The 22126-nt window shown below is 43.4% G+C and overlaps 1 protein-coding gene across 1 annotated transcript in view; it reads right to left on the minus strand.

Moving 5' to 3' along the window:
* SEMA5A (semaphorin 5A) overlaps positions 1-22126 on the minus strand; it is a 441285-nt gene that overhangs the window by 335955 nt on the left and 83204 nt on the right. Inside the window, exon 2 of the mRNA XM_045847790.1 lies at positions 3134-3228. The gene's annotated coding sequence lies outside the window, so the exon portion shown is untranslated. The remainder of the gene's footprint in view (positions 1-3133; positions 3229-22126) is intronic.

Genomic DNA, 22126 nt, shown 5'->3' on the forward strand with positions numbered 1-22126 from the left:
ATGTCCTCTCACTTTCCTTATTTTACAGCCAAGAAATCTGGAAAACCAAGAAAAGTATACATGGATAACCGAGTTGTGGCTCAATTTGTCCAAACCCGGGTGAACCTCCAACTGAGAAAGAGCAATTAACTAATTCTCTTATCTTTTGGAACTTATGAACTGTGAAACCATTATTGCAGGAACATCGTAACTAATATTTTAGGTGCATGTGCTAACCTCAGCAGGCAAGGACATCGACCTATACATCACGTGATTTAACCAGCATTGCCCTGGTCTTCCAGACACACCACGTAACATTAAATGTAAACACCAAACTCTAGATACAAGGATAAAGTGAGAGGAAAAGAACCGTGATAATGATTTATTAATATTCAACACAATGGGTTAAGTACTATTAAATAAAATATTTTAAAGGTAGTTGTTAAAAATATTGGTAAAGGGTGTAGCACATCTAAAATGCAGAAATTAAACTTTCTCTTTTCCTAACCAAAAGAGAATAAAAGAATTAAAAATTTTCAGTTGTCCACTGTAAATGTAGTCTCTGTAGAATGAAGCAATGTACAACTGAGATCTTTCATTCATACAAATATTTTAATCGTCTGAATATTCTCATTAAAATTGAGGATTGATTTTTGTCAGTGAGAAAGCACAGCGGCAGAAAAAAGCTGTGAGAAAAAGCACAAAAGTCAATATGTATGCTCATATAACTGAACTGTTTTCTGAATTAAAGAACTGAGTATATTTAATGAGTACATTTAATAAGTAGAAAGAAAAAATGTATTATTTTTCTAAGCAGTAGTTGAAATAATTATTAAACATTTGGCAATACTACACTAAACTTCTTTAAATTTAAAAGGATAACGTTTATAAGCAAATGAAGTGGAGAAAAATACAACAAAAATTAATGTTCTTAAAAATAAAGTCTTAAAATCTGTAATAAAAATTCTGAATCTCAACAGCTCAGCAAGTCTAAAACAAAAACAAACAATTCCCTCACACATGTGTTCTCTCTCTCTCGCTCTCTCTCTCACACACATACACACACAGATAAACTTTCTCTAAGTAATGGCTAATAATCACATAAATCAACCAAATAACATAATGAGTAAACAATAGCACATATAAAAGGAAAGGAATACCAACACATTGACAAGATAACTAATGATGATGCTCAGTGAAGTTTTAGTAAAGTGAATTCTCTTGCATAGAGTTGCTGAAATATAAATATCTACAACACTTTCCAAAGCTAATGAGCAGTCTTACTAAAACCGCTTGGTTTTGAAATAGTAAATCAACTATGGCTATTCTAATGCAGTGAGCTAACCTCCAACTGAAGAAAGCTTTCCAGCAACAGCTGCTCTTGCTGATGAAACACCTACCGCACTCGCCAAATTTCTGCTATTCACAAGGTGGGAGACAGTGCAACCCACGAAAAGCTGTAAGGCGTGGCTGGAATCAGGTGTGAGGCGTGTGTGCTTGTTGTGACCATGTCAACACTGTCTGTTGTTTTTGTCAGTTAGAAACACTATATACATCCAGCAGAAAAGAAGCAGGAACTTACATTATAGTGCCTTTACATGACAGAATAGTATGATGCATAAATGAGGGTCATTAATAATTTTCAACAACAGGATATATTATTATCATGGATAATATACAAGTATATGTTATAGCAAATGTGAAAGCTATGTAAGTAAAATTTTATGTCTAGAACTAATTCAACTCTGTAAATTACTCATGTTTTTTTTAATATACTATAAAAAATTACATGAAATGCCAACAGCAGTTTTCTTTGGTGGGGGGATTCAGGGTGAATTTTGCCCTTCTTCTACACTCAGGGTGAGGCGAAACTAGGTTTATAGTTGTTCACATGGAAAATAACATAATTAATAACTAATAATACAAGAATAAAGTCTATTTCACACAGTCACTACTGCCAACCTACTTTTGCTCCACCCTGTATTTCTATAATGAGCATTCACTATTCACTATTTCATTCTATTTTTTACATTCTTTCAGATCCCAAACTTTAAAATTGAAAATTTTAGATAGTGAAGATAAGGATCATAAAATGCCTACATCCTCAATTGTAGAGTTAATTCATTTATAATTTGGAACATATTGATATGTATTCTGGTAGACTTTATAACACACATGATTTGTGGGTAGAGAGTATATATTTATATGTTTATGTATATGTATTTTTAAGATGAATAGGATTTTATTAAATATGTTATTCTGCAATTTCTTTTTTCCAATTAATAAGGTACCATATATAGCTTTTTATTACTTTTATAATCATAATTTTATTTTTTATGTTATTACCATTAAAGTGAAGAATGCATTTCCATTACTCATAGAGCAAGTGTTGCACATAGGTACCAGTGGCTCTTGAAAAAGGCATTATCTTCAAAAGTTCTGCTACATCAGGCTCATGGGCTTGCTACAGTGATTTATTTCTATGAATGAATGAATGAATGAATGAATGAACAGAGTAGTTCCCTGCTTAAACTCCTTAAAGAAATACCAATTAATTGGTTTTTCTTTGCCCATCTTTCTAGATAAAAACCTGTAGAGAGTCAATTAACTCATGGGCCTTCAGGTGTCAGAGTATGCTTTTGTGAGAAAAAGTTAAATCACCCCCCCCTAAAAAAAATCACCTTATTTGATGCATATGGCAAAGGGTGCTCCATGTTATCCCATGATTTAAGTATGTTAACCCTTTTCAATCTTGAGTCCTGTAAACATCTGCTTTTGCTTGTAATAAAAGAGGGAGATTTCATACCAGAACACTTTTGTGCAACATAATTGTCAGATAGCCTAAAATAACTGCACGTTTGCCCTAACATGTGTAGGTAGCAGCATGCATGGGGTGCGAAATAAAACTGAAACCATGTGGACAAGCACACTGTGGCCAGAGGCCACTGTGTCAATGGCACTGGTCAAGGCTCTGCGTTTCCTGAGCGGGGGTTAGCCCACGATAGTCTTGCCATAAAGAAGATCTGTCTTTCTGAAAGTTTGCCCATTCGCCACCATTTTAACAGCAGAGGTAAATGAAGCTCATCAGCTATCACAGTATCTGAATGTACACCACTGTTGGATCCTTCGCTTCCCGCTTAGATGCCTGGCTTACCGAGGAGGAAAAGCTTGGAGCGTTTCTTCGATCATGTATCACACTAAAAATCCACAGCCATCTGCGCTCTCCAGCCCAACTCTCACACACTGACACTGCAAGAAAGAAAAGAAAAACATCATCCTATTTGCCCAGTTTAAAAGATGTTGTAGTCATGGCTTATCAATTCTAGAAAGTCCCATTAGTGCACGCACAGTCAGATTAAGCTGCTTTAGCAATGTAAGACTTACAATACAGTGGCACAGGATAGCTTAAAAATGACAGGACTGTCCTGGCTTAATTAACATCTGTGAATCAGTAAACTTCTTTCTTCAGAAAAGGAGAAATAAAAAATTGAATACTGTTAACATAAGGAAACAAACCTCAGGAAGCAACATAAAACAATGGAAAGGGCCATCATTTCAAACCCATCTAATTACTTTAAGGGGTTTGAACATCAGAGTCAGACTGGTTGTGTGACTTCCACCATTTTCTGATGGCTCTTTTGTGCCTTTTTTTGGAATACAATGTCCTAAGTCATACATTTTAAGAATAGAAGATCAAAGGCAGAAGTTATAGAATAAACTAATACCAAAAATGTGAGCTTGCATTTTTATTTACGTGTTCATTTATTTGATGCACAATGTGAAACTTTATAGAAAAAATCATAAACCATAAAAATGATTCACTTTACTAAAACCAAAGCAAGACATCCAATCTCTTCATCCAACTTAATGTGCGGAAACCCTGAAAACGTGAGGTTGCTGTGTGACAGAAAGTCTAGCACAAAACACCAGCCTCCCTAGGGCCATGTGTTCCAAGAAAGGGGGTTCTCCCCATTTCTTATTTATAAAGGAAATGCGTCCAATGTTACTTAAAGATGCCTGTGACTTCAAATACTGCACTTCAGGGCTCACGTTTTCTCTGTTGTCCTTCTTCACAGTTTCTTTCTACTCTCCACAGTTTGCAGCTTCTGGCTGCCACAAACCTGAAACACACCGATGTTGCCTATCCAACACACTTAGGCAGCAGCTGAGAATGATGACAAGAAAAGGAGAACTTCCCAGAACATTCTGGAACATTCTAGCTATTCCTCTATGCAATAATTCCCACACCGTCTCCTTCAGTAATCATCTAAAAGCCATCTGACTGCTGAAAATAAACTGAATTACAGCATCTGGACTTTTGTAAAATTTAGTATCTGCTAAAGAGCAATTTTGAAGTCCCCCAGTTCAGAGGTCAGAGGGCAGTAGCTAGGTAACATTGTCTCTCCGAGTGGCTGCTGTCTCCAAGAGGGGCCTTTGGCTAGTTCATGGGAGGCAAGGAGGAGATCCAAAGCAACACATTCAGAATTGCCCAAGAAGGCGCCCACAGCCCAGGTGCACTGACACACTGCAGCGTCCTAGATCCTGATGTGGTCCCAACAGAGTCTTTGAAAGTTCGTGACATCATCTGTTGGAAAGGAGAAGGCACAGATGCAAATCCTTGAGGCCAAAAGAGGATAAGAGAGCTCTCCCCAAGGTAAGGAGGCATCCTCAGCCCAGGAAAAATTCCTAGGAGCGGCCAATTCTTTGTTACAACACCAATAATATCTCCTATGGGTGTGGCAACAAATACGTTAGTTGGGACTTCTTCATTAAACAGCATGTTTGAATAATCCAACTTTCTCTCTGGGGCCCTAAAATCTGTTTTACAATTAGTACTAAAATTTCCCTGTATTCGTTTGCACCTTAATCACAGTTTAAGTAATCAAGTTGGACAGATCCACTGGTTGCCGCCATGAATACCTGCAGATTTCTATCAGCTCCCACGTGTCAGAATCAAATTAAACACAATGCTGGTAATTAGGTCTGGAGGCAGAGGTTTCCTCTCCTCCCCCAGTGAGGTCATCTGTTAGCTGATGAGGCCCCTTCGCTAGGACATCCAAGAGTGAGGCCTGCAGAGGGTGGCCAACCACTTAAACAGCAAAGCAGATGGAGGCCAAAAAGAACGCTGTGAGAATTCAGAATCGTTGATGCAACCAGACAACAAATATTGTAGGAAGAGAACGTCCCTGCTGAGTGTAGGCCTCTTCCGTGTGAAAAGGCAACACTCAAGTGACAAAATGCCAAGCACAGAAGTCTCCTAGCTCAGGGGACAAGGGGACAATACAACAGTGTCTAGAATCTGATGTCTAAACCAAAACTCAGGTCCAACAGCAGGGTTTGGGCAAGTAATACGCCCTGAGAGGTTTTACTATGCCGGTGTTTATATTGACAATAAAACAAAAAACATCCTACCACCCTGGGGCAAGAAGGCCAGTGAACAGCCTCAGGACGTTCTGCTCCATAAGGCCCACCCCTGTCCGGGCAGGAGTTCCAGCCTCCAGAGGCACATACATCACTCAACACAACACTCACACATATGAGCAGAATCACAGCAACAAAGCAGTGACCTTGAATGGGAGCTAAATTAAAGCCACAGAAAATGACCCCGTCAAGTCTGAAGGCTGAACTAACCCATCCTCCCCAGTGAGGTCATACATTAGCTGATGTATAAACCACAAATCACTGGCATATTTGCTAGAAAATGAACTAGGTATAGAAACGGCAAAGCCCCAGAGGCTGGCCTCAGGCTGGGGGGTGAACTATTTTAAGATGGATATTTAACTACCCATTATTAAGAAACTGCTCGTGTTTTATTAACATGTAAATGTCTCCATTTGACTCAATTCCATATTATTCTTATTCTTTTCTCTTTTAGCTTAGTATCATCTTTAGTGAAAAGTCCTTTGTGTCATAATTCTCAATCAGAGCCTTGCCCCCCAAAGCCCACCACAGACACACACTTGTGCAGAACTAGTCCCCTGCAAGGTGTTGGGATTTACAAATGATAAACCATTCCCAGAATTACCCAACAGCCACCTTCACGGGCTCTTAAAATTGTCCCTAAACTGAACTGCATAAATAAAATTTAAACATCAGTTACAACTTACTAAGTGATCTTCAACACATGCCTTTTTGCTAAAATATGCAACCTTCCCCCAGCCCCTTCTATTAAGAATGAGGAAAAAATGTGGATTTAAACATTCTCTGGAGATCAAAGGTCAACGGAGTGGTGGCCATTCTCCTACAGATACATGAGAGCCATTAAAATTTCAGGCCAGTCTCACTACTAGCTCAATTCAGAAACCAATGACAGTAAAATCAGAAGAAATATAATTAAAATGGACGAGACCACCTGGCACCGTAAAGACATTTAGTGGAGGAGTGGAAAGAAGCCCCACCAGGGCAGGTTTAGGCAAAGTGTGAGCTGTTGGACTAGGGTTTCCCAGCGTCCAAGGATTTTACCAGTGACTGTGGAGTTTGAGAGACGTATCGTCATCAGTCAAGAGATCAGTGAACCACCATGCACAGCACACCCACGGCCATGGTAAGCGGGTAGAAGACAAAGCAACAACCAACTATGTCCTTAGCAGCTCGCACCAGGCACTGTCTGATTTGTGTGCTACGCAGTTCAGTAAAACTATAAAGTTGAGAAAGGGGAGGTTACTTCTAGGTGGAAGAGTCAGGGGAAGCTTCCTGGAAGAAGAGAAATGTGATCTGGGGTTTGAGGGATGGGTAGGATATTAAGAGTTGAAGATTATTTGAGTGGGGGAGCAAATGGTAGATCAGACAGAAAACCCTGAGAATCCTTGGATGAAAGGAAGAGCCATGGTGGCCAGAGCCATGCTGAGCTGCAACATGAATGTCTGGTCCCGCCTCTAGGGCAGGTGAATTCACAGAAACCCCCATCTTGGGGCCACCTGAGATAGGAGCTTGCACGTGTGAAGACTGAACTGGGGGAGGTGAAGCAATGCAACTCTGCTAAGGTGCAAAGTCAGCACCGGAGTGCAGAGGGAATCATAGGTGGACAGCTGGTCTCATGCTCAAGTTTGTGGAGGAAGACAAGGAAGCAAAGACAATGGGTTCCAAGTGGGAGGCTGAGGGGCATCAGGAGTGTGTGTACCAGAAAGCGGCCCCTAACACACACTGGAGGAGATGCTTTATGACAAAGCAAATCATCAGAGAACACTAGCAAGAGAAAGAGATGAGACTTCGCCAAGGGAGGAAGGAGTCACTGAGGGCTCGGTGGAAGGCCAAGGCAAGAGTGGCATTTAGGAGAATCCATACGGCAGCTCTGCAGAGGACAGATCAGGAGGGAGAAACCGGGGGCATGAAGCTCCCCAAGAGAACTTTGGATTCTAAAATACTTTTCTAAAAAAGACTATAAATCATAGCCTAGTTTTATAAAACATTAGTTGTATAGAAACAGTCGAGAAACTGAGCCTGTACTGTATGAAGAATGAATGTCTTTGAACTTAATACTGTAAACAATAAGAATCAGAATTTTCTCACTGAGAATCAAACTACAAAATAAGTACAGGATATGACTGTCATTTGCTCATTGGTCCAATGCCCCTGGTTCAGTCAGGAGGAATTGTCTAAAGAATCCATCGCTCAGAGGTGTGTGGGGGTGAAGACAATCTGTTCACTCTCTGTGCATACGGTTCCCCTTTCTTACACAATCCCTAACTTCGCTCTTCCGGCATTGTCACCTCTGACTGTCTCTGTCATTCCCTCCAAACATCTGTGCCTCACTAAGTGGTGCTTGAAGAAATCATAGGGGACCTTCGGGTTAAATAAAGATGCTGTCTGAAAGAAAGGTGGGCTGCTACGGGCTGGGGGGTATCAGAAGCCCCCAGCCATGCAAGAAAAGGAAGTGCTGGCAAGAGGAGCAGAGTGAGACAGCTGGGTAAAAGTGGTAGAGAGAAGAGGGGACCGTGGAAAGGGAAGGAAGGACGCATGAGAAAAGGAGGGAGAGCAGCCTGAAGAGAGAGGTGGGTACTCTGGAAAGGTGCCAACATTTAAGGACATAAAAGCTGGGCTCCAGGCAAGCAGGGGAGGGAGCCTCTGCTCCTAGCCGCCCCCACATTCCTGAGCCAAAATGCCAGCATTCAAGACAACAATGGGAATAGGGAAAGCTTGAGGTTGATGAAGAAAGCGCATGGAAAAGGTGAGTCCTGTAAGTGCTGTTCAGCAGCCACCCGCCCCTCTGCTCCAGTCGACACTGCTGAGGGTCAGAGGCTGGCCCACGGAGCAGGAGCATTGTGATCGCCCCAAACATAAGGCTGCTGACCACGTTACATTCAAGACGGGTCAGGATTCAAATATGAAACTATATTTTATTTTTGTTTTTTAAATATAGGTTTGTTGATTTGTTCCACAGCCGCATCTAAACTTTGAACACTGTTTGACATTATAATGTGTAAATGCTGAGCAGGGTTAGAAAGGGATATGATGTCATGGGCCCACTCTTAGGGTGGTTTCTGCTTGGCAGGCGTCCCTCTACCCCTAGGTTGGCCTGCACTGGCTAGCTTGTGGATCCCATGCCAAAACAGCATCTACGTTAAGTAACATTTCCATAAGGAAACATCGGTGCAAATAGTTGTGGTTTTAGAAAGTTAACAAGCTTACACACAAAAAATGTGTGACAAAACAAATATATGGGGTGGGGGAACATTTAAAAATCAGTTCTTGAGGGCTGCAACTATTGCAAAAAGTAAATAAACGTTTTGCTTTAGTTCCCATATCAGTGTATATGGCCAATAAGGCCCTTTCTCCTGTATCCCAGTTGAGTATGGGATGTAGGGCACAATGCCATGGTTACATGGAAGGGCTCAATGAATTCACCCTTTGGAATACCTTTCCCCTAAATTAAAAATGATTAGTAATGCACTAATTATTTTCTGTACAATAATGCCACATATTGGTCAAGATCATTTAATAAAGAATCTCTTTGATGATTATCTCCTGTAGATTTAAAAAGAACAAGTACCACATGTCACAATTTCCCTCTTTGAATCTCGGGCTATCTTAGGCCCCAAGCAAGAACACATGGAGACCAGCCCCGGGGATGGCTGAGCTTTCATGGACAGTGTGTCCTCACATGGGAACACAAAGCCTCACATTTGGGTCATCGAATGATGCAATCTTTGGTCTCTGAGACCAGCAGAGGCAAATCCCACCCTCCTTAACAGAAGAACAGGCACTTCTGAAAGCTGCATCCACGAGGGAGATGCACCAGGAAGAAAGACGTGCTTCGCACTTGGAGCCCGCACACCCAGACCCACCCGAGACCCTCCTCTCCATCAGTTACTTGTCACCGTGAAACGTGATGCCTTAGAAATATGAAACACAGCTGAGACCTACAGAAAAAGAAAGGCAGAACCGGGGGTTTTACTTCCCTAAGTGTTGACTAATCCTAACATTTGGGAAGAAAGAAACCCGATTGTTTTCCATTCAGTCTTCGTGCAGGTCACCTTTTGCTGAGTATAGAAAGCAGCAAAATTGCTGACCTTGGAACCGATGCATTAACTGGAATAAAGCTGGGTAAAATACTTCTTAGCCCTGTACTCCCTCATCAGACAAGATGTGTTCTGCACTGCTAAGAGACATGGGAGCAGAGGGAAAGAAAGAGGGCAAAAATGACTTATTAAAAAAGCAAACAAGTTGCCAAAAAACCATCAACTGCTCAAAATGAGCAATTTCTAAAATCAGCTCTCTGGGGACACCATGGTCTGTGAAGAATGACTACATTCTTATTTCTGCCACCATGTGCCCAATTTTCAAAGGGCAAGATCGCTTTTCATGTAGGCAATTTTGAAGCGCTTGCACAAGTGGCCAATTTGCATGGACAATTGGGCCCTGAGCTTTCATTCTGACAGCTAAATTGATCCATCCTTTGCAGACGACATTCTCAGTACCCGGAAAGAGAAGGGTGTCCGAGCCTCTTTGAAAAATGTGGTCTCTCGATTCTTGTTTATTCGGAAAACACATTAGACAAGATGTCATTTGTAAGCAGTAGCTTACCCACACAAAAGAGTCAAGAGTTAACTCTAGATCTAAATTCAAGATTCCAAGATTAAGATTGAACTCTAAAAAAAATTATGTAACTACTGTCATTCCTTAACTTTTTTTAAAGCAAACAGGATGATGGGTTCGTATGTCAACCCTCTGGTCGTTGCACAGGAAGGAGGAGACACAGGCCACATATCAAACCCACAACTGGCACCACCACCTCCCCAGAATAAAGCTGAACCAAGGCAAAGTTCTGCTGCAAAAGCCTGGGGCAGAAAGGGGGCTCATTGATCCTGGGAAGGATGGCTGACAGGGAAATTCACGATGAACTGTTAGTGAAATCACCATGGGTTAAATCGCCCAGAAAAATATTTTCCTAAAAGAACAGATAGATTTCTTTAGAAGTTTCTGGCTACAAAGGATGCTCTCTCCAGCTCCATACAGAGAAATGAAAAGATGTTTTCCTTCAACTTGTTAAGGGCAATCAGATTAGTACAAACACACAGCCAATCCAGCGTGCACGGGGGGCTGTGTCGGTCCCGGGTTTTCCATGACTGAATTTATTTTACGTGCCTAGATGCTAATGTTGCTGGTTGACACGGTGTACAGTGATCTGGACCAAGTACATTGTGTTGGACTTAGAAGTCAAACTGTAGTTTTGCTTTTTGGCTTAAACCCAGCAAATACTCTAAAGTCATTTCAGAATGTTTGTCTCTCCGAAGACATGAAAAGTAAAAGACTGTTAAGTCCTGCTGACTCAGTCCCAGTGGCCTGTTGGGTCTTCCATCGTCAGAGGTGGGCACCGAGGCCCGAAGAAAGAGACACATCCCATCTTTGCGTTTCAGTACGTGAGTGAGCCATCCCCCCTCAGCACTTGTTTCATGAGTCTGAGACTGCAGAAGCCTTAGCACTGGCTGTGTGGCATAACCAGAAATCTAATTCTGTTCTATTTATCATCCTCTCAATATAAATTAGTGATAAAAATAAGAAATAGGCTACTACGCATTGAACCAGATGGTGTATTACCTTCCTATAAACGCTGCTGTGTTTAGAGTGTTTACATGCGGAGGGGAATAAAACGATTCCTTTTTTCTTTTTTTTACATTTGGCATTGAGTCATGTCACCCATTTCAGCACAGACTGTACTGACACGTCTTCCCCACGAAGAGCCAGCACAGCTTCCCTAATGTTTAAAAACAACCGTGGCAGCTGCCTTGGATTAGTCATGAAGTCGGTCTGCCCCTCCCGCAGCCTCCATCAGGGAGACATCTGATCAAATCCCACTCGCTAAATGGAACCAGAAGGCTGGGCGTGTCCTCATACAAACCTGCTGGGGAAAGGACCTCTCCTTTGTAAGAGCCAAAGGTCCTCCTTTCATTTTCTTTCCTACACACACCCTTCAAAACTTCAGCCCAGCAGCCTAACACTACCTGCACCCCTCACTCCGTCCTTGATGAGGGACACCATGCACCTCAAACATCACACCTGGGAGGGGAGTGCTGGATGATCTTAGGAAATTTCTGTGCTCGCTGATTATTAAAGGAGCCACAGTTCATCTCTCACCACCACATCCAATAAAACCCCACTCCTTTGAACTGAAAGTAAACATGACCATTTTGAAATGCACCACGTTTTACAAAAGGATGCTTCATTATTTTCCACTGACACGCTCTGCCAGCAAATGTAATAACACAGCGAAAGCACATGGGATGGTGTCTGGTCGTGGTGAACCCACGAATGAGTGTCTGCCCCTCACCCCCAGCAGTGGGGTGGAATTTGTATCCTTTTCGAAAACTGTCAGGAAAACAAACCTCCACTTTGTTGGATGAACAGCATCAAACTGACCAAGGGTATTGTGGGGTTTTTTGCTTTGATTTGATAAGCTACTGAGACAGTAATTCCCTCCTTGAGGTATGAATGAAGTTTATTTATGACACTGAATCGAGAATTCTGTATTTCTTGCCCTTTAGATTAGTTTATTGACCTCATCATCCAAGTGGTTCATCCTAAGACCGTTGCTTACATTCCTGCTAGCTCTCTGAAATCCAGAGTGTCCCTGGTGTCCCCCTGTGATACAGCCACCTCTCCTCTGTGAACAGGACATGGGGGCCCACCTTCTGGATTTCTCTGTTGTGAATTTGCTGGCCTTCCCTGTCAAGAGCAGTCATCAGGTCATATGCAACTCTGAATCCCCGAAGCCCGACCGAGTAAATAAGCATGTTCAAGAAAGACATTGGATGAGGTTTCCTTCGCTTGATTTCAGGGTTTGCATCAATGTAAACAGACTGGGGCACAACCCAGCAGTCAGCTTCTAGAGAGACTCTTCCAGTTCGAGGTCACAATGTGTTTAGTCTGACATGAGTCAAAATCACCCAGAAAAATAGAGCAAACTACACCTGGTGGGAATGGATGCTGCCCATCCTCCTGCGGGTCTAGAATGGGCCAGGCCCTCCCCACAGGTGCCCAGCCAGGAGCTGGTGGACACCTACTGTGCTGTGCTGGAGAGAAGGTCCGGAGGACAGAAAATCTCACCTTCCTGGCCTGAGGCTCTAGGCTTGCCTTGATCTCATCTTTGCTCAAAATAACATTATCTTTCCAAATCTCTTTAGAAGGTGTTCAGGTCTTAGGAGCTTGCTGATGCTAATCAGTCAGGTTTGTCCCCGGCCCCTCTTTTTTAATGTCTCTTCAAACTCTCGAAAAATCCAAACTGACTGCAGACTCCCCTGGGCAAACATAGCGAAGTCTCCCTTACTCTTGTTTACTAAGCCAATTGGCAGATACAAGGATCCTTCTACGGTGCTACTGGGGAAGCTGCGTCCACTTCCCCTGCCCAGTCCAGAACCTCCCTACATACTCACAGGTGTCCCTGCAGACAGACAGCTGCTCTCGTGAACCGAGTCAAGACAGGAGAACGAGGCCAACCTGACAGCCAGCAGTGATTGGTCGGGAAAAGACTTACTCTTTAGAAATAAAAACATTATCTCTGTAAATCTCATGTCTGCACTAATAATTCCCTCAGTCAACCCATTTTTCGTAACTATCAGGTCTCCAATTTCTGAACTGATGATGTTCCCTTGACCTGGAATGTTTCTCGTGTAGCAATTCTGCACCCATCGGTTAAAACAAAACCCACAGTTTTGCTTCCTGGGCTTCCGTTCTCTCTCTAATCCTGGGTTGCAGGCATCGTCACCCAGCAGCGTCCTGAGAGCACTTGACCCTGGGCTGGCTGCCTGCTCGCAAGCATCCCTCCCTACTCACTCCTTTGCCCCTTCTCCCCAGTTCAGTGCAGAGAAAAGACGAGTTTGAAGGAGCTTCTCTGTCTCAGTCCTGTTTTCTATTTCATGTGTGGCTTCAGACAACACGTATGTGCCCTGGCCAAAATGAACATAAAATTATGATGAGGCTTACCAGATTAAAAACTTAGAAAAGCATTTTAGGTAATTTAGCACCAGAAAGTCATTATGTTCTTGGAGGCATTTTATGGTTGACTCCAAAATGTACATTTTAATCTCAACATAATTAGTTTATTTTTTACTTGGTTAGTTCACACTTATTTTCATCAACCACTCTTCAGGCCTATAGAAATGACAGTGCAGCTCCCTGAGAGCAGTAAGCCTAATAATTAAATCCAGAGCCTTAGGAAAGGCCTGTGTAACTCTGGTGTTGAAAACAAAGCAATGACACAGAAAATGAACTCAAATGACAACCGTACACAGTGTTAAATTAAGATGCTCTTGTCACATTCAGCCTCTTATCCACGTCCCTTCTCTCGGACAGCAGACACACAGCAGCTCAGTGGAGTGCTCATGTCAAATCTGTCTCTGTCTCCTCACACATCCCTTCAGAGAAACTGTCATCTCATTATGAACTGTCCTATCACTGCAGCAGTCACTGCGAACTCTGGTGAAAGTCAACCATAAACAAAACCCCTCATTCAAGCGGAGAGCTGACAGCATTGTGGGGGAGGTGATGAGACCCTTTATTATTACACTTGGAACAAAAACTCCTGCACTGCTGGCCACACACATCTTCCCGCGCCTAGAATTGCCCTGGGAAGAAGGGCCAGGGCTGTGCGTCACTTCCTGACAGCTTCTCGAGTCACGTCCCTTCCTAAACACCACGAAAGAGCTACACATCAGAAAAGCGACACGAAATTTGGGTGGCAGCTGCTTTCCTCAAGGACCCCCACGGTGAACCACCAAAACACAACTTGGTGCCACAATCCGTTGTTTACGGGCATATTCTTTCATAAACTACTCGTGCCCCTCAAACGGGGTCTCTCCTATTTTCACATTCTACAGCACAAAGGAGTCTTTCAGCAGAAGCTAAAAAGATGCAAATTGATGACAGTCTTCCCAATCTATGGAAGGGAAGGTCAGAAATGGCCCGGGTTTCATGACCTCCCTGTGCAGGAAACCTTGGGAGATGTCAACTTCCCCATCCTCTTCTCTCAGCCAAGGATGGGAACCAGGTCCCCTCCTTTCAGACAAGGCACTTCCATGCGACAAGGTGTGAACACCAAGTATGGTGACGGTTCTATCGGAACCTCCAGCAGAAGTACAGAAATCAATAATCGTGATGGAAACCTGAATAATTGAATGGTTTTAGCCCTACATCTAGTCTATCTGGTGTCAAATGGTAAAATGTCCATAGAAGCAGACTCTCGCTCACCCCCTTTCCTTCCCCTTCTCCACTGGCTTCATGTCCACTGGTCAGCCCTGCAGCTCAGCATGGGCGTTCCTGGGGCTCCTGACGCTATGACAGACCTTTGAAGAAAGGAAGGGTAGAGAAGTTACAATGACATGTGCCTCTCTCCCTCAAGGACATTCACTCCAGAAACTGTCACTACTCAGAAGATATCTTTATTCTGACTGAAATCACCAGAGGGAGCCCCCCTTCTACGCAATCCCCGTTTGCTTTGGCAGACATATGGCTCTCAAGGAGCCACGTGCTTCCCAGAGCAAGCTGCTGCACAGGAATCCTAGACAGGGGCAGCAGCCACAGGGGCAGCAGCCACAGGGGCGGCAGCATGAGAGACACTGCTGTCAATCTCAGCAAGCATGCGTTGCACTTGGCAATCCACACCCATGCATCCCCCCCAGATTATTCCAACCCCACCCCAGAGTGTGCCCACCAGGGCACAGGGGCTGGCACTGTTTTTCAGAGGGAAGTTTTATCGGCCATGTTAAAAGAAGTTACGGTGGGAGACCACAAGTCAGGCCACACTCTTTACCCCAAACCGAACAAAACTTTCTTTTAGCTCACAGCCACATGCTCCCTAATCAAAACTGTAAAGGAGAAATCGGAGGTGCAGTGTTACATCGTAAAATAGCCATTGCTATTCTCATCTTGTTGCATAAATGTATGTAGTTTCTTCACCAGTTTGTTATTCGAGGTGCTATTTATTACAGATGTGCCGCAAACACTACTCTCCTCCAGGTCAAAGCAGAAGCACTGAAGTCCAGGTTCAATGATGCCATCAGCAGGACAGGCAGGAAGGATTCCAAAAGGATCTAATTGATCACCCAGGGAGAAGGCCTGTCCTGAGAGCTGATTCAGATCCTGTGGCTTCTCCCACCTGTGATGCTGCAACCTCCAAGAACAAGTTTAAACAGCTACTTTGCACCCACTGAATTCAGAGTACAAAAGCAGTCGAATAACTCCAGACATTACTCTTTCATGTGGTACCTGATATTCACGAAAGCAAAAGAAAACACAGTTGATCGTCGTTATTCACAAATTCCATATTTGTGAACCCACCTACGTGCTAAGATTTATTTGTAACCCCAAAATGTGCTGTTGGCCGTGAGTTCCAAGCTAATGAATCAACCACATATTAAATAAGATGTCTTTAATCAGAAAGACGCATAGAACGAGGTTCTTTATCGATGGGTTGATGAAGACTTTGCGGCCAGAGGCTCCCAGCAGCTTGACCCGCCATGTCCCCTAGGAGCAATGGTTCAGTATTTGCTAATTCAGAGTTTGCCGTGACTATCCAGAGAAAGCCTGAGTATCACGAATAAGGAGGGTGCGCTGTAAATACTGGAAGACATGAGTCACAGATAAAATACCAAAACAGAGTCCCCAGCTCTGCACAGGAATGCCTGAAGCTGCCTGACATGAAGGTGGGTGGGCTGCAAGACTGTTTGAATATTGGGCATACCACTCAGAGGAGTAACCACCTAGATGGAGGGAGACTGGGAGTCAGGCAATAGAAACTCAAAAGGCACAAGCTCCCGGATCACCCCTGAAACACAGAATACCGGCCCTCTTGCTCCATCGGAGCGCAAAGCTCCTGGTGCTAGCTGCAAACTGTGGGGCTCCCGGTGCCTGGCTGTCTGGCATGAACCACACCATGGGGAGAGACCTTTCTGAAGTCATCCTACGGTGAAAATTAGACCCTCAGAAACAAAAATCCGAACAATTAGCGGGCATCAGGGAAGACGAGCCAGAGACAAGGTCACTGGCGGAATACAGGCTCTGACTTCAGCTGGCGGGACTCTGCAGAGCTCTCATTATGTAATGTGAACCAGACCCCCGTCCTCTGCATCTGATAATGACTCCTGCTCCCTCTACTGAAGGGACGATTACAGTCTAAGGAGTTGATTGGGTCTCATTACACTTGAGATAATATATTCCTGACAACCCAAGCTATTAACTTGAACTTCCAAATACCCACACACATCACACATGGCCCCTTTGACACATTCTCATCTGTCATGCATTGAATAGGAAAGTGTTTTCTCGATACACAGCACGGAAAAGAGGAGAAGTTAACCTGGTACAGAACAGTGAGTACTGTTTTTTCTCCAGTCAAGTAAAGTCTTATAATCTAATCGAGTCGCTTTTAGCACATGGAGATCCTGAACATTCAAAAACAAAACAAGCAATCTACGAGCGCCATAGAATACAAAGGGCCAAGGCTCTCACTTTCTGGCTTCTTGGTGGCCTCACGGCTCTTTTCTCCAGCAGCTGCTCCCCTTTGATTATAATCTTAACAACTATAACTACTACCTTTTAGAATGGAATTGGCTTCCTTTCAAACTACGTTCCTTCTTCTATAATAAAAAAAAATGAGCTTCTTTCTCCATCTCCACCTCTATGCTGTTAGCTATCCATAGAAAGTGAGAGAAAAAAAAAACAGAAATAGTTCATGCATCCTCAGGCTAAGAAAACATACTGATAAAGCAATGCACTGTTTTCCAAGTTCAAGAAGAGCACTTTCTCTCAAGATCACAAAAAGATAAGTTGGTAGGCTCTACAAATGTATTCATAAAGAAAATCACAAGAACCTCTAAGAGCACTAAATCAAGTTCAAGCATTATGGATATGAGTCAGGCACTAGAATTTTTATTTCCCCAGCCTCAGACAGGGATTTCTCTTGCCTATACCCGGAGGCTATGATTACGGCAAACTAACCACACCTCTCCCGGAGTTTCCTGGTTAGTTAGCATACAGTCAGTTATTTCTAGAAAAGGCGTCAAGACTGAGAGGCAGTGTGCCAACAGGAATGGGCTAGAACAGGAAAAGGGCTTCAAACCGGGATCAAGCAATCCTGTAATAAGAAATTGTGAGAATTAAAAGAAATAAATGACTATTCCATCTGGCTTTCCAGCTAACCCTGGCTCTTAGAAGTCCCTGATCTCTCAGAATACTAGATGCTAAAATAAGGACACATGTATACAAGTTAACTGAGGGCTTTTAAGAGATCCGGTGGCAACTTGAAAGGAAGGCTTAACCACCAAAAATTTAAACTGAACAGTAGAGAAATGATTGATATTTGACTCAAACTTACAGAAGACCCTTCTGGGAAGGAAGGGTGGGTCACCAGGGGACACGGTATCTGGAAGGACTCAAATGCACCCAGCGGAGAGGGGAGAAGGTGGTCAGAAGACTCGGGGGACAGCTCCGAGAAGGTGCTCGCGGAGCGCGTCAGACTCTGCCCGCGGATTCCAGCAGGGGCTGGCTCTTTGTTTCCAATGCGCCCGCAGCTCCAAGATTTCGGCTGAGGCATACATTCTAATTAAAGTACATCTTTCTGGGCTTCCTGCAGAATTTCCACTCACCACCTTCATCTTTCAGCAGGGAGGGGGTTCCTGGCTCCACCGCTTGACAAAGAGCTGCTCTGTGCCCCTCCATCCCGCCCCCCACCCTGTCCCAGCCAAGGAGAGAAATATGTCTTGGTCACACCTCTCCTGCAACTTGCTGCAAATAATTGCCTCTGCACTCAGAGTGTCTGAGTGCAGGTGAAAATCAGGCCCGGGCTGGGGAAGAGGAAGAGTAATTGGAAGCAGAGAACAAAACATAACAAAAGGAAAAAATTCAAAACCCGAACTTCCAAGGGAATTCAAGGAGAACACAGAGAGGTGACGACCAGGAGAAAAGGGGAACGTTCTGGTGGACAGACAGAGCAAACGAGGGACACCTGTGGCTCTGGAAGCTAACGAAAAGCAGATGTGTCTGCAGTGCTGGCCTCCTGTCCCTTTCAGCCCAGTCCTAATGCGGCAGAACCGTACCCCAAACCACAAAAGGGCTGGAGCAGAGGAGGGAGATCTAAGTCGGTCCAGCTGCAATAACAAAAGCGAAAAGGTCGAACCACGAAACTTTTAAAAATAAACATTGGGATTCAAAGCAAGGGGGAAACCCAGCACTGGAGGAACTTCAAGAAGCACTGGACCTCACCAGACAGCATTTTCAAAACCATTTGGAAACTGCCTTTCAATGAGGTGTTTAAATGACAACAGAGGGGCCAGCCTCGGAAAGAGAATGGGATCAGAGAAACCCTCAGAAGCCCCCTGCTCAGACTGCTCTACAAAAGGACTAAACCGGCCTTTTATCTCCCCATGAAAACTTCCTTAGCCCTGAATATGCCTTGAAGCCCCCAGGACACTGGAAGTTTCCAGAGTCTTAATAATGCTGCCCCCTAAAATTTCCAAGTCAATCCCAGCAAATTAGACCAACTGCGTACCTATTTCAGAGCTGTTGTGAAATAACTGGTCTCCCTGCTTGTGCTAAAACCCTGCTGAGTCCAAGTTTAACTCCTAAAAATACAAACTGTGGCCGAGAATTTCCCAAGTTAGTGAAAAGCAGGAGAACATGTCATCCATTCTCAGTGGCAGTGCCAGACCAAATCTGCAGTGCACTCCCCCTTCTTTAAGAAAAGATCTACGACAAAACAAACAAATAAGCAAAATGTAACCAAAGACACTGAGATAGAGAACAGGCTGACGGTGACCAGAAGGGAGAAGGGAGGGAATTTCAGGGGAAAAGGGGGAGGTTTTACAGGAACAAGTAAAAAGGACACATAGACAAAAACTAGGGGAGAGGTGGAAATGGGAGGGAGGTGGGGAGAGCTGGGAGTGGGCTGGAATAGGAGTAAAAGACAGAAAACTGTACTTGAATAATTAAAATTAAAAAAAAATCTACAGAGGCTCCCCCAAAAATGGCACTGCACCTGATTTCAAACCCTGTCACTCCTTCCTACCTGCATAGCAAGGCCGTATGCTGTTTTGTGTTGAAAGCTCCCTGAGTCTCCTCTGCTGTGGAAGCAGGATAGTATCAGCCACCAGGTTATATAGGAAAGTTATGAGGTTTCAAAACCACGCACACCAAGCTTCTCAACGTGACTATCAGGACAACAAACAGTGTTCTACTCTACAATCCCAAGTCCATAACCTCACCTTTCTGGGCCTCGTTACTTAACCTATAAAATGAAGTTAGTGCATCAGGTCATTTTCTTTAATGCTGTCTCAGGTCTTGAAATCTAGTTGGGTGGGAATTTGTTTTCTTCCCTTGTACTTTGCAACTGCAAACCTATCATGACACTTTTTTTTCCTCCTAGTTACCTGTCCAGAAAAAGAAAAAAAAAAGAAAACTTTAAAAAACATCGCTCTGATGCCCTCTGTAGCATACAAGGACCACACGTTTAAAAAGGGCCATAGGACAATTTTTTTATATAAATTACAAAGGAAAAGAAAATGCATGCTATAAAAAAATCAGCATTTCTGCTTTTATTTGAGACTAGGGAAAAGCAATGATGTGTTACAAAGTATAAAGTTCCAAAGAGCTGATGACAAACAGGTCCCATTTTGTTCCCTAGTGATAGCAGTTTTGTTCTGAATCTTCAAGCCTGCAACCTCCTAAAAACTGATCTGACCCATCTTGCAGTCTTTCTCAACGCTTCAGGATAATGCAGAAAGTCTAAACCTAAAGTAACTGCCCTCAACTAAGATAAGCAATTGCCAACGAGGCACTTTCCTCAAATGTTTATCTGTTGCACTGTGTAAGCACATCAATGATGAACCTGTTCGTGAGATCTGGGTGGCAAGCACCCATCCACATGTGTTCCAGCACATAAAATCAGGCAGCAAATGCTCAGGTCGCCCATCAAACCACGAAGGCAGCTGTAAATTGCACTGGGGCTGTGTGACGTGTCCACCAGCTGAAGCTCCAGAGTTCATGGGTAAAGCTTCTGCAGAGGGCTGGGTCTCCATGTTTAAAGCCAAGTCTGCTGTGAATGACATGACAGGAAGCCTGACTTGCTATGGTGATAGAGTCAACTCCGTGGAACATGTGTGAGCATCCATATTTGGGGGGGTTCAGTGACAGCTAACAGGCAGGTATAAGAAGCTGAGAAGCTCAGGCAGGAAGTCCCACAGATGTACACATTTTACAATCTGTCTATCAATCGTGACATCCTTTAAAGCAGCTATTTTCAACCTTTTTCATCTCAAGGCACACATAAGCTAATTACTAAAATTCTCTGGCACTCCAAAAAATATTTTTTGCACATCTGACCACAAAAATAGGTATAATTTTGATATATTCACACCAGACAGCTATTATTGTGTCAGCTGTTGTCACTTTTTAATTTGACAATCTAAGGGAAAAGAGGCCAGTCGTCCTGACACAACAGTCAGGTATTGCATGTTTTCAAAGTTCTTGCTGCACAGCAGTGCGCCTGACCCAGAACACCAGGCACACTGTTTTGAAAATGGCTGCTTTAAAGCCTTGCAGATTACCCTCACCTTCAGTTAGAAGGAAAGCTATTCTTTGTTATTCTTTGTTATTCTTTAACTTTGTCCATAATTACACTGCTTTCTTTAAAAATTCAATGTCTCTAGCCCTGGCTGGCATAGATCAGTGGATTGAGCGCGGGCTGCGAACCAAAGTATCACAGGTTCGATTCCCAGCCAGGGCACATGCCTGGGTTGCAGGCCACGGCCCCCAGCAACCGCACATTGATGTTTCTCTCTCTCTCTCTCCCTCCCTTCCCTCTCTAAAAATAAATAAATAAATCTAAATAAAATAAAATAAAATAAAATAAAATAAAATAAAATAAAATAAAATAAAATAAAATAAAATAAAATAAAATAAAATTTAAATGTCTCCTGGAAAGCCACTGATGACCATGCTTGGGAGAGAACTTAAAGTGCCCCTGAGGATGCCTGCCTCCACACGTTCAAGCCCTTGTTGTGACCCCTGGCCTTGAGGGTAGGTGAGATCTGTGACTTGCTTCTACCAGTAGAACACAGCAAAGGTGACCAGATACAGATGATAAAGTGGCTATGTTACATTAGATTGCAGCACCACTTGACTGGAGGTTCTTTATTCCTGGTTGGCTTTGAGGAAACCAACAGCCATACTGGAGAATTCCATATCACAGGGAATTATGGGAAGACCCTAAGAGCCAAAGGAAGTTTCCAGCAAGAAAATAAAGCCCTCAGTCCTGCAACCACAAGAAATTCAATTCTGTCAATAACCCAAGTGACCCTAGAAACAGATCCTTCCCCAGTCAAGTCTTCAGTTGAGACCCCTGTCCCAGCCAACTGCCCTTGATCTGCAGCATGGCAAAGACCCCAGCTGAGAACCCAGAATCCAGGCCCACAGAAACAGTGAGATCACAAATGTGTGTTTTATGAACTCACTCAGTGTGCTGTGCTATTTTTAACTTAATAGATAACTGATACAGATCATTAAAACTCAAGTTGTGCCCCCTAATTTTATTTAATATCAGTGATATTATAGTTTATTCAACTGAACTTGTCTTTCATAAACTATATATATATATATTTAATGCCTGATTTTAATAATTTCATTTTCAACCAGCACACAAAATCAAGCGTTACAGAGAGCT

This window comes from Phyllostomus hastatus, unplaced genomic scaffold (assembly GCF_019186645.2).
Source record: "Phyllostomus hastatus isolate PE091 unplaced genomic scaffold, TTU_PhHast_1.1 phas_contig_58, whole genome shotgun sequence".
NCBI classification, from domain to species: Eukaryota; Metazoa; Chordata; class Mammalia; order Chiroptera; family Phyllostomidae; genus Phyllostomus; species Phyllostomus hastatus.